Source organism: Zea mays, chromosome 5, assembly GCF_902167145.1.
Source record: "Zea mays cultivar B73 chromosome 5, Zm-B73-REFERENCE-NAM-5.0, whole genome shotgun sequence".
NCBI classification, from domain to species: Eukaryota; Viridiplantae; Streptophyta; class Magnoliopsida; order Poales; family Poaceae; genus Zea; species Zea mays.
In genome coordinates, this window is record NC_050100.1 from 191,149,302 (window position 1) to 191,162,387 (window position 13,086).

The 13,086-nt window shown below is 42.8% G+C and overlaps 1 long non-coding RNA gene across 1 annotated transcript; it reads right to left on the bottom strand.

The window, feature by feature from the left end:
* Positions 1–323: 323 nt before the first annotated feature.
* Positions 324–2,205, bottom strand: LOC103627443 (uncharacterized). The gene is made up of 5 exons (XR_002748285.2): positions 1,927–2,205; positions 1,634–1,843; positions 1,256–1,550; positions 1,085–1,168; positions 324–1,006 (listed from the first exon to the last, which is right to left on the bottom strand). It is a non-coding gene; the product is annotated as an uncharacterized lncRNA (long non-coding RNA).
* Positions 2,206–13,086: the final 10,881 nt, after the last annotated feature.

Sequence of the window (13,086 nt, forward strand, 5' to 3'; positions counted from 1 at the left end):
ATTACAAGCAGAAGTCTGATGAGGCTGAGGCTGAGGATGAGCTATTCTCCCAAGCTGCAGATGAAGCAGAAGCCAATTATTACAAGAGAACTGTTGACAAGTGTGATGCAGGACAATGCAGCAAGTGGAATGAGGTTGTCGTTGAGGATTGCGCGACGGATGGCTCCAAAGATGAGTTACTTATAGATTGTGATTCTGATTGAAGAAACGTGTAGCCTGTTATGTAGTACTTTCGTATCCAAAATAATTTAGAACTCTACTTGAATATCCAAAATAGTTTAGAACTCCGAAGATGAGTTACTTATTGCTTGTCATGTTTTTTACAATTCACAAAAAAAATTTGCAAGAGTTCCCCTTATTTTATTAACAACCACAGTTCAAATAATCACATATTATAAGACATGACCACATTTCAACATACAATACATCACAAAATAACAGAGAATATAAAAACATCCACATAACATAGTTCTTCATACAATGTCCACAAAACATAGTCCAAAATACAATGTCCACAAAACATAGTCCAAAACACATAACATAGTTCACATTACAACGTTTCCAGCATGAGTCCAAATCACAAAGTTTTCAGCATAAGACCAACATCACGAAGTATTCATTTCCTCCTAGTCTTACCCTTGCCCTTGGCCCCAAGAGCGTCGGTGCCTGGAGTGTAAGGGTCACATGGACGCCTTCTACGTGGTGTCAGCTGTGATGGCTGAGTTGTAGGAGCATCCTGCAACTGTGATGGTCCAATCTCCTCCTGACCTGCGGCACCAGCGTCGTCGTCGTGTTCATCGTCGTCGTCCTCGTCGTCGTGGGCCACGTATTCAAACGTATCCCGCGTCGATCGCGAGGAGCTCAGTCCAGCTGTAGATGGTCCAACTGCACAAATGGGATGTTGAACATCCGGCTGCATAGGAGGCATAGGCAGCTGCACGTCAACGCTCGCTAGAGACCGGCATTCACAACGAGCCGATGCACGACGAAGACGACGTGATACCCTCTGTAATTGAAATATGAGTTACAGACATATGTTAGAACATACAAATAAACAAGTTTTCTTTTAAACATTGATACTCACTGATAGTAACGAAAGCGTAGTACTATCTGAAGTTCTCTATAAGATACGCTCAAGTTCAACAACAGATACGAGCATAGAGTTTCCCTATTCACAAGTTAGAACATTAGGATGCACAAAACTAGACATAAAGCATTGAATTGAAATCTCTAATTTTAGTAAAGAAATAGGTACCACTCTGTCAAGGATTGGAGCAGCCTCAATTTGGGACCCGTGCCGAGCAGCTATGTCGAACGCAGTGTCTTCGTCGTCTGACGATTCTTGCTTCGCATAGTCTGCAGTTGTCCACTGTCCCTTAAGCTTGCACCTAGTCACACCAGCATACCAAATCAAATACCTTCGAAAGTGGTAGTTTGTGTGTGCCTGTTCGTTGACATAGTTAAGATCCCCCTGTTGTTCCCATTCATCAATATAATCACGGTGGTGGGTCTCGAAGTCCGTGGCCTTCTTCTGTCTCTGTCTGTCGAACCTGCAAAAGTTAGACACATATATTAGTAACTCATTGAATATTTGAAATAATAGTTAGAATAACAAATGGATATAGTCACTCACTTATGAAGTTCTATTGAAGTCGAGAAGGGCTCCACCGGAAACTCCTGTCGCAATCCAAACTGTCGAGAAACTCTGTGGGGGCAAGTGGTACTCAACAGCATAAAAACAAATGAGGGGACACCTCATTAGGTAGATGTCCTCGTCTATTGAGCACATGCTGCTCAACTGTATGCTGGCGAAATATGGATCAAGATACGGTTGCCAGGTCACCTAGAAAAGTTTTAGAAAGCACATATAAGTTTATAGTCATTTTACCAACTGCTTAAGAAAAAAGATAAAAGTGAACAACTCACCATTGAAGGAGTAAGTGAGTCGAGCTCGTTTGAGTACTCCACGTACGCACGCTGGTGTCGTGTGAATGGCTCCTCGACCTGGTACAACAAACCCTGAATTGATATTCTAGGGTCGTTTATGTTGCAACTAAACTCCTCACAAGCTCGAGCGAAAATCTTGTCAAAAGATGGTCTTTCATCGAACAACATGGTCACGATCTTCATACCATCAAAACTAACATTCCCATAAGCATCTATCCCCACGCTTCCTCCATGGTGTAGTGTCACTAGGGTGTCCATCTATTGCAAAAATGGATTACTAACTCAATAATGGCTAGGTACTTAAGCCTAAGAACTTACTAAGTAATAAATAAATAGTAACTACTTATTAACTAATAACTATATAGTAAATATTAAATGACCACATCAAACGAAATTACATAATCTATGAATAATGTACGAAAACAATGTATACCTGAGATCGCGTACAAGTCCAGCTAACGGTGGAGAAGGTCAAGTCGGAAGAACACCTATGTGTGACGGAACCTCCCAAGTAATTAGGCCCACCTACAGTTGTCCTTGTCTAACCGACATCAGACACCCTGTAGATGTTCCTAAGTCACTTGACAAGTTCGGTATCTTTCCTTACCTTACCAGGAACGTTTCACCCGTCTTGCAGACATTACAGAACATCGGAGATAAAGAAATGCGGAAGCGAATTACATAACTTACATTTATTTCAAAAGCAAGCTTGAGTTATTTTATTACAGACCAGAGCTAAAAGTGAGTGCAGAGTAGTAATATTATACAAACCAAGGGAGGCACAGACTCCTCCCGATAAGTTATAAACAAAAGATCCTATGTGGAGGACCGAGTCCTCCCGCACTTCAGTCTTGTTTTTCCTCATTTGGTACCACCTTGGAGCAAAAGCAACAAAAATTTGTCGCTTCCTCACCTAAAAACAACAAAGGGATAAACCCTGAGTATGGAATTACTCAGCAAGTCTTACCCGACTAAGGAAAAGACTCTCAAGGGTATGCTGGATAAATAGGAGTCAAGGAGAGGCTTTAGCAAAAATCAACTTATACTTTTGCAGAAGTAGCTTACTAAAGTGAGTCCTTACTTTCAATCTTTTAACGCCATATTAAGTATTAATAGACTCCATTTGCATCTAGTCTAATTTCAACATTTCATCAATACAACATCATTTTTATCCATCGTGTTCACATCCTGACTTACGTTGTAGAAAAGTGACCAAGTCTTCATAACCGCGAAGGTACGGCGATCCGAATCGATTATACTCAACTGAGGATCTCCAATCACACGACATATGTAGCACTTAACCCTTGCATATGTCAACCCGCCACCGGGGTTCTTAAGACCGGATCAGGTTCACGCAAACCGAGAGCACAGATACAACACCGTCCAGCCTCTTGCCACGGAGGGTACACGCTACTCTCGCCACCGCTCCACGCCCATTTCGTGTTATCTTATTCCGGCCTTAGTCTGCCCGAGGCAAGGCTTACCCATGACGAGGCATGTGACCAGTTAAAGGGTCCTCGGTCAGCACGCCTACATACTCGTTAATCCTTAACCAACCTGGGTAGAACATCACCTGTTCCTAACCCAAGTCTCAATTTAAGTATTTCCATCCTTAGGATTGTGTCTGTTCCTTAGGATGAAAGAGCATCACAGGGAACTTTGCAGTAAGATCCCACTATTGCTCCAAATGAAAATATTCTTGCAGGTAGAAGCCATCCTCTCCCGGGTTAAATTGAGGACAACCTCTATCCACAAGATCTAAGCAAGGCTAAGCATTTTTGTAAATCATATTTTGATACTTCACAGAAGTATCTATAAAGGTATGGATATCAAGGAAAGCAATGCATCAAAGGGTTTCAAGTAACTCCTATGAACCTAATGCACATTTCACTAGACTTAAAGTGTGCGAAAAGTATTTAAAATACAAGGAAAGGGGTTGCATGCACCGGGGCTTGCCTTCGTTCACAGGTGAGTCAGGCTCGGACTCGCAAATGTCGAAGTAGAGCCAAGTCCTTGCCTGAGGTTCCAAAGGTGGTGGTGTCTTCTCTTCAGTCACTTCATTCTCTTCTCCGTTTTCTAAATATAACCATTTAGGTATATATATATAAGAATGAATGCCATGGAATGCTCATGAGAATGCAAAGATAATATAAACTTATTATCTATGTCTTGAATACAACTTTCCTTCACGGAACTCCGAGAACTTTGGGTTTCCGGAGTCGGTAAAGGAGTTCACAGGGCAGGGGGTGGTTTTGGGTTCTAAGTGTCAAACAAGGTCCAAATCAACCCAAATTCTACCCAAGGCCTCTAAATAGTGTATAAAACTCATATAAAAATTTTGGGCATTTTTGGAATTACCATTTGTTTTCTAAAAATCCAGAACTATTGATTTAAGCTATTTTAAATGCCTTGAAATTCCTTATTTAAACTAAAATTCATGAAACTATTTTTATTAAATACTATGGAAAATAAGAAGCCTAGGAAAATTGGTCTCATATTTTTAGGATTTTTCTGTAATTTTCTACATATTTCCAAAGCTCCACTGAAAAAGAAAAAGGAAAAAGTGTAAATAGCGTTGGGCTGAATCTAGCCCAGTCGGCCCAACAGCACAGCGAACAGGGGGGCGCCCACGCGCGCCCGCGTGCGCTCTGGCGGATTTGCGAAAACGCCCTCAGGGTTTTTACTAACTGGAATCTGGTTTCTTTACTGTTGTCCAGGGTCACTGACAATTTACGGAAAGGTCCCTCTACTTTCTTTTCTTCCCCACACACCTCCCTGGTCACGGCACGCTCCCCGCTCATCCCTGCCGTGATTCGTTCCGGCCATGATCGGCGAAGATTGTTCAAGCTAACTATCGGAGAGGCTTTACGGACCTAAGGTGACCTAAGAACGATCCTCAATTTCGAATGGCGCTCCAAGAAAGTGTTCTGCCCACGCTCAGGGCGGAAACCGGGGCGTCGAGCTCACGTTCCCAGTTGATCTCATCTGAATAGATCAATTTGCTGCCACGATGAGCACCACGGGTGCCCAGAGCTACTAAAACAATGATTCAAAAGTGCATAATCATACCAGCTTCGCCTGGCCACGGGAGGGCTATCACGGCGGCGTGGAGTTTCAATTTGGGGGAAAACCTAAATTGCAGCGCTACGGTGAACGAAAAGAGATGAGAGTGGGTGCGATAGCTTGCGGATTACATGGCGCAACTGGCCTGGCCCTCAATTTATAGAAGGGCAAAGCGGTGGCCACGAATTTGAGGAGGACGCGCGGCGGCCGGAATGACAGGGTGAGTCATCGGCGCGGCTGCCAGTGGCACTTACCGGTTGAGAAGCTACGGCGATCATCGTCGAGCTAGGGCGGCAAGTGACGACGTGTTTAACGGGTGTAAACGTGGCACCATCGCGGCGCAGAACGGCAACTCCGGCGATGGCCACGAAGCCACGTCGTCGGCGTAAAAGGTGAAGACAGCGGGGCTACAGTAGTTCATACCCATCGGCAAGGAGATCTTTCCAAGGTCAGCAAAATCCATTCCCCCGCGACACGAATCCCATCGCCCAACCCAACTCCGGTCACGCGGACCACCGGCGTTGAGCTGTCCGAGCTGGCATCCTCATCCGTGTACTGTACCATGGGGAAAATTCAGTCCAATGCACCTGACAGCCACATTTGAAGCCAAGTTTTCTCTTGATTTCTGATGATAACTCATACCAAGCTCTGCGGCAAAGTTGTAGAGCAATATGCCATCTACAATATTGCCATATGATGTTGCCACAAAACCCCATTGGATCATGCTTGAATCTAGGCTTGAAGTTGATGTCAGTTCATTATTAGTCTGAAAATGCAGACCAAACCAGTCTGACAGCCTGACTTCAGGCTTAAATATCTCTGGATTTTTCTTAACAAGTGAGCTTACAACCTTAAGCAAAGTTGTTTTCCATTAATTGGTCTACAATCTTGTTGTGGTCACTTTGGGCAAAATCCCTATATTTTAAAAGATACAGGGCTCCAAAGTTGAACCAACTAAACTGAATTTCAGACTTAGGCTCTATAGTGCTTAAGAGGTGATTCTTGCAAATAAGCCCAAAATTTAGGGTTTAACTTGCAAATTCACATATTTGTGAACCAAATGACTTTATATGTTTAAACATAGTAGTTTTTACACTTTAGTCCAAAGGTTCATCACTTTTGCACATAAGCCCCTAGGTTTTGGTTTCAGGGTTTTCCAGGGCTCCAATTAGGGTTTTTGGTACCTTAGGGGTATAAATGTGATTCAAGTTTATTCTTAGGGTCATTTTATGACTTTTCCCTTAAAGCCTTTAGGTTTTCTTAACTTGGGTTGTGTCTTACCCCTTTAATGCCTATTTAGGGTTAAAGCTTCCTATCCAGGGTCCTATTTGCAAAACACTAAAGCAATACAACTTGTTTGAAATTTTTACCTAGTGAATGCACTCTAAGTGTATCAACATATGCAATGCCAATGCTTATGATGTCATGCTCAAGTTTTAGTTATAGTAACACCAGGGGTGTTACATCCTTCCCCCCATAAAAGAATCTCGTCCCGAGATTAAAAGTCCTAGGGTAAGTAATGGAAAAAGGAAACGCGGAATACTTTCATTTCCTTATTTCTGGTACAAGGCAGGGGTGGTGTGGGGGTTCATTCCTTTATTGCAATAACTATATACACTTTACAAATTATATGAGGCTAGAAAGCCTGGGAAATTCTTATTCAAGAAGTCTTGAGTTTCCCAAGTAGCTTCATCTTCCGAATGCTGGTTCTACTGTATCTTATAAAACTTGAGAGTTTTTCTCCGGGTAACCCTGTCCTTTTGGTCCAAGACTCGAATAGGGTGTTCAGAGTATGTCAAGTCTGGTTCAAGGACAACATTCGTTACTTCAATGGTTCGATCGGGAACCCGAAGACACTTCTTCAATTGTGACACATGGAACACATTATGCACAGCAGACAATGTTTCGGGTAGTTGAAGTCGGTACGCCACTGGTCCACATTGCTCAATCACCAGGAATGGACTAATGTACCTAGATGCTAGCTTCCCTTTAACCCCGAAACGCGATACACCCTTCATTGGTGAAACTTTCAAGTAGACATAATCGCCTACCAGAAAGCATAAGGGTTGTCGTCGTCGGTCTGCATAACTCTTTTGTCGAGTCTGAACTTTCTTCATATTGTGAATAATTTTCTGAACCTTTTCTTCGACCTCTTTCACCATATCAGGTCTAAAGAAGTATCTTTCTCCAGGTTCAGACCAGTTTAGCGGAGTTCGACATCGTCGTTCATATAAAACTTCGAAGGGTGCCATCTTGATACTTTCTTGATAGCTATTATTATATGAAAACTCCGCCAAAGGCAAACATTCATCCCATTTCTGTGGGAATTCTAGAACACATGCCCGTAGCATATCTTCAAGTATCTGGTTTACCCTCTCAGTCTGTCCACTGGTTTGAAGATGATAGGCCGAACTGTGGAGCAACTTAGTACCCAGGGATTTATGAAGTTCTTCCCAAAATTTGGATACGAATTGCGATCCATGATCCGACACTATGGTCTTCGAAACATCGTGCAGACTAAGAATACGAACAATGTACAATTGGGCATAGACAGTAACTGGGTAATCTGTCTTGACTGGCAGAAAATGAGCAATTTTCGTAAGCCAATCAACAATAACCCAGATAGAGTCATACCCTTTTGTAGTCCTGGGTAATCCCACGATGAAGTCCATACAATATCTTCCCATTTCCATGTTGGTATTGGTAGAGACTGTAATGGACCAGCAGTCTTCATATATGTGGCCTTGACACGTTTGCAAGTGTCACATCTAGCCACATAGTGTGCAATTTCAACTTGCATCTTTGCCCACCAGAAGAACACATAAGGTTCCAGGTGTGCAATTTGCTTTTTCTGATGACACTGTACTATCTGAGTCTGTTGGGCGGCAATTATGTAACTTTACCCAAATAGAATCAGATGCACCATCTTGGGTAAAACACATAAGAAGAGGTTTACCAACAAGTGGTTACAGTAAGTTCATAGCACACGAGACGGGTGTGAATGTTGAATAACACCACGGTCAACTCGTGTTAGCCAGGGAATCCAAGTCCACGAAAGGTGATATTGATTCAAGAAAAATCACCAGTGGAGGGATCTATAGATGCGAACTTTGCAACCAGTCCATTTTATCTAGCACTAGTCATGGATCGGCATGATCACACATGCAGGAAAAGCATGTGTGAGACGGTCGAGGCGCGACTAGAGTGATAATTAAGTGGTTACTGGTCAACTTAACTTGACTTTGGTAAGTACTTTCTTTGTGGTGGGTTGAACCAAAGTGAGTTTAGACAACTCGATAAAACGATCTCTAAACTCAGCATTCGTTCAACGGGCAGTTACAAGTTAGTCAAAACCAACTTGTTGAACTACTTTTGACATTAAGCAAATCCTCTCAGTACCATTGGTAAGCCAAGGGGTTGAGAGTTCACATTTGCAAGCAAAAGGTCATGCATTCGGGTAAAAATCCATTTGGTCATGTTGTGCATCCGTTTCTTCATGCAAGATGAATTATCCACTTGGTTAGGGAATACATGGATTAATTAAGAAAGCGAATGAACAAACTCCTGCATTTCAGCAGCAGGGGAAACGGATCTCTATTTTGAGAGCTAATCAGTTGTTTTCCAACACTAAAAAGCTCCAAGGCTTCACCTTTACACAAAGGATGCAAAGGAAACTTGTATGAGTAGTCACTACCATGATCAAAAGAAATAAGACCACACATGTAAGTGGTATATCCTTTTGATCCAACGGAAATGACAGATGTTGCTTGATCTCTTTCACAAACAACATAGAAATTGTTTCAAGGAAAGGTCAATGGGAGATAACACATCAGTGTAATTCCATAATGGATCATGACTAGAGACCTCGATACCGACATGCGCCAAGCAGCAAAATCCTGGGTGAGGTTCTCAGCTTCGCCGCGGTACCATAAGTCCTTAACCATGACACCATTACAAAACTGGTACCAATAATGAATCTCACGTGGCAAGAATAATTTGTGTAGAGATAACATATCAATATAGTCTTATAATGGATTATGACTACTAACTGTGATACTAGCGCGTGCCAAGTAGCGCAACCATGTGTGTGCACCCACCGGAGGCCCTCGGTTTCAGCGCGGTGTCACCGATTTTAGTCATAACACCATTACCAGACATAACCAATAAGAAATCTCACACAACACAAATAGATTGGTCAAGGATAACAAGGTACAAAAGAGACTCCACCTGTAAGACGATTACAAGTAGAGATCCAAATAGATCATGGTCCAAAGAAGTGAACAAGGTATGGCCATAACCTAAACTTGATGAAAGAAGTATGATGGGAGACTGTTAATTTAGCCCAAGCATATTTCTATGCCCATCATAGGGATCACAAGGTCAAGGCTTAAGTTGGTATGCCTTCGATAGATATGAAGAAACCAAAGGCATCAAATTCAAGGAAATGGTCGGACATGTCTTTTCTAGGTTGGGTTAATGGAGCAACACGACGATCCGCAAGGAGAGGCCAAATACACTAGAGACTGCAACCTGTATCAACTGATCAAGAGAATGGCTCTAAAAGGAGGCATGACTTGAGATCCTTGTTTGAGGTCTAGGTACACCTTAGGTTTGACAAGGAAATTATCTAGGCATTTATTTGTACGGGTGTGGTCATAACGGAAAATTCGACTTTGGGTCGGGTCATGGTTCACTGAATATAGCCTAATTCTTGAGTTTAGGCAATCAAATCACCAACTCTCTATTGGCCATACTCAACCTGATGGTTCTCGGATCAAGGTTGAGAATTGCTTTATGTGGGCTAACCAGTTCATGCCCAAGATGACATCTATGTCTTGGCCTTTCAGAACGATCATATTAGTAGGAAAGTCCCGTCCGGCCAATGTTACAGGCACTTGGTAAGCCACTTCTTTTCACTTTTGGTAGCTTTGCTGTTGGCCGTAGGAGACCATTTGTCAACCAACTTTATAGAGGGAGGGGGCCTGAAAAGGTCTAGTCCACCATCAAGTGCTTCTCCCGCTACATGAGAAGGTCCGGCTTCTGTCCCGACAAGATCCGCAGAGACGTTCGGGTACAACCCATCAACTTCTTCATGTAGTGTATTATAATAGACCTGCAAGTTATCCATGGCTAAGCTAAGCTCCTCCACAGGGGCTCGAGCTTTGGCTTCCTTAGCCCAGGCGAGCAAACGAGAGTTAACCGTCCAATCGAGCGCTAGATCTCGTTTCGCGAGTTGGTCTTGCAAGTAGCGGATGGCTGCATCCGCGACCCACAGATCATTCCCATGACGGAGTTCTGGTTGAAGCAGTTCGACTTGTGCTTCCAGATCCCGATAGGATCGTTGCTACCACTGCTACCTTCTTAACATCTTGGGGCAAGTTAATGGCAGGGTACGCCAATGGGTCTAGTAGATTTGCGCGCGGTCTTTCGGATGCGCGACAGCATTTCTCTAAGGGGGAAATTTTATTAATATAGTGCTTATCATGATGCATGTATAATTACAGAATCAACCTTAGTTGATTCAACCTTCTATACATTGCACTCTTCCTATCTGGTCTTTAAGATAGACTCTTCAGAATACTTAGGTAAGAAGAGAAAAGAATTTTTAGGTAAGACTTTTGAAAATCCTTTTGAAGATGCCTCATAATATCTGCAAAGAAGGGCTACGCTCCGATACCAGCTGTGACGGAACCTCCCAAGTAATTAGGCCCACCTACAGTTGTCCTTGTCTAACCGACATCAGACACCCTGTAGATGTTCCTAAGTCACTTGACAAGTTCGGTATCTTTCCTTACCTTACCAGGAACGTTTCACCCGTCTTGCAGACATTACAGAACATCAGAGATAAAGAAATGCGGAAGCGAATTACATAACTTACATTTATTTCAAAAGCAAGCTTGAGTTATTTTATTACAGACCAGAGCTAAAAGTGAGTGCAGAGTAGTAATATTATACAAACCAAGGGAGGCACAGACTCCTCCCGATAAGTTATAAACAAAAGATCCTATGTGGAGGACCGAGTCCTCCCGCACTTCAGTCTTGTTTTTCCTCATTTGGTACCACCTTGGAGCAAAAGCAACAAAAATTTGTCGCTTCCTCACCTAAAAACAACAAAGGGATAAACCCTGAGTATGGAATTACTCAGCAAGTCTTACCCGACTAAGGAAAAGACTCTCAAGGGTATGCTGGATAAATAGGAGTCAAGGAGAGGCTTTAGCAAAAATCAACTTATACTTTTGCAGAAGTAGCTTACTAAAGTGAGTCCTTACTTTCAATCTTTTAACGCCATATTAAGTATTAATAGACTCCATTTGCATCTAGTCTAATTTCAACATTTCATCAATACAACATCATTTTTATCCATCGTGTTCACATCCTGACTTACGTTGTAGAAAAGTGACCAAGTCTTCATAACCGCGAAGGTACGGCGATCCGAATCGATTATACTCAGCTGAGGATCTCCAATCACACGACATATGTAGCACTTAACCCTTGCATATGTCAACCCGCCACCGGGGTTCTTAAGACCGGATCAGGTTCACGCAAACCGAGAGCACAGATACACCACCGTCCAGCCTCTTGCCACGGAGGGTACACGCTACTCTCGCCACCGCTCCACGCCCATTTCGTGTTATCTTATTCCGGCCTTAGTCTGCCCGAGGCAAGGCTTACCCATGACGAGGCATGTGACCAGTTAAAGGGTCCTCGGTCAGCACGCCTACATACGCGTTAATCCTTAACCAACCTGGGTAGAACATCACCTGTTCCTAACCCAAGTCTCAATTTAAGTATTTCCATCCTTAGGATTGTGTCTGTTCCTTAGGATGAAAGAGCATCACAGGGAACTTTGCAGTAAGATCCCACTATTGCTCCAAATGAAAATATTCTTGCAGGTAGAAGCCATCCTCTCCCGGGTTAAATTGAGGACAACCTCTATCCACAAGATCTAAGCAAGGCTAAGCATTTTTGTAAATCATATTTTGATACTTCACAGAAGTATCTATAAAGGTATGGATATCAAGGAAAGCAATGCATCAAAGGGTTTCAAGTAACTCCTATGAACCTAATGCACATTTCACTAGACTTAAAGTGTGCGAAAAGTATTTAAAACACAAGGAAAGGGGTTGCATGCACCGGGGCTTGCCTTCGTTCACAGGTGAGTCAGGCTCGGACTCGCAAATGTCGAAGTAGAGCCAAGTCCTTGCCTGAGGTTCCAAAGGTGGTGGTGTCTTCTCTTCAGTCACTTCATTCTCTTCTCCGTTTTCTAAATATAACCATATAGGTATATATATAAGAATGAATGCCATGGAATGCTCATGAGAATGCAAAGATAATATAAACTTATTATCTATGTCTTGAATACAACTTTCCTTCACGGAACTCCGAGAACTTAGGGTTTCCGGAGTCGGTAAAGGAGTTCATAGGGCAGGGGGTGGTTTTGGGTTCTAAGTGTCAAACAAGGTCCAAATCAAACCAAATTCTACCTAAGGCCTCTAAATAGTGTATAAAACTCATATAAAAATTTTGGGCATTTTTGGAATTACCATTTGTTTTCTAAAAATCCAGAACTATTGATTTAAGCTATTTTAAATGCCTTGAAATTCCTTATTTAAACTAAAATTCATGAAACTATTTTTATTAAATACTATGGAAAATAAGAAGCCTAGGAAAATTGGTCTCATATTTTTAGGATTTTTCTGTAATTTTCTACATATTTCCAAAGCTCCACTGAAAAAGAAAAAGGAAAAAGTGTAAATAGCGTTGGGCTGAATCTAGCCCAGTCGGCCCAACAGCACAGCGAACAGGGGGGGCGCCCACGCGCGCCCGCGTGCGCTCTGGCGGATTTGCGAAAACGCCCTCAGGGTTTTTACTAACTGGAATCCGGTTTCTTTACTGTTGTCCAGGGTCACTGACAATTTACGGAAAGGTCCCTCTACTTTCTTTTCTTCCCCACACACCTCCCTGGTCACGGCACGCTCCCCGCTCATCCCTGCCGTGATTCGTTCCGGCCATGATCGGCGATGATTGTTCAAGCTAACTATCGGAGAGGCTTTACGGACCTAAGGTGACCTAAGA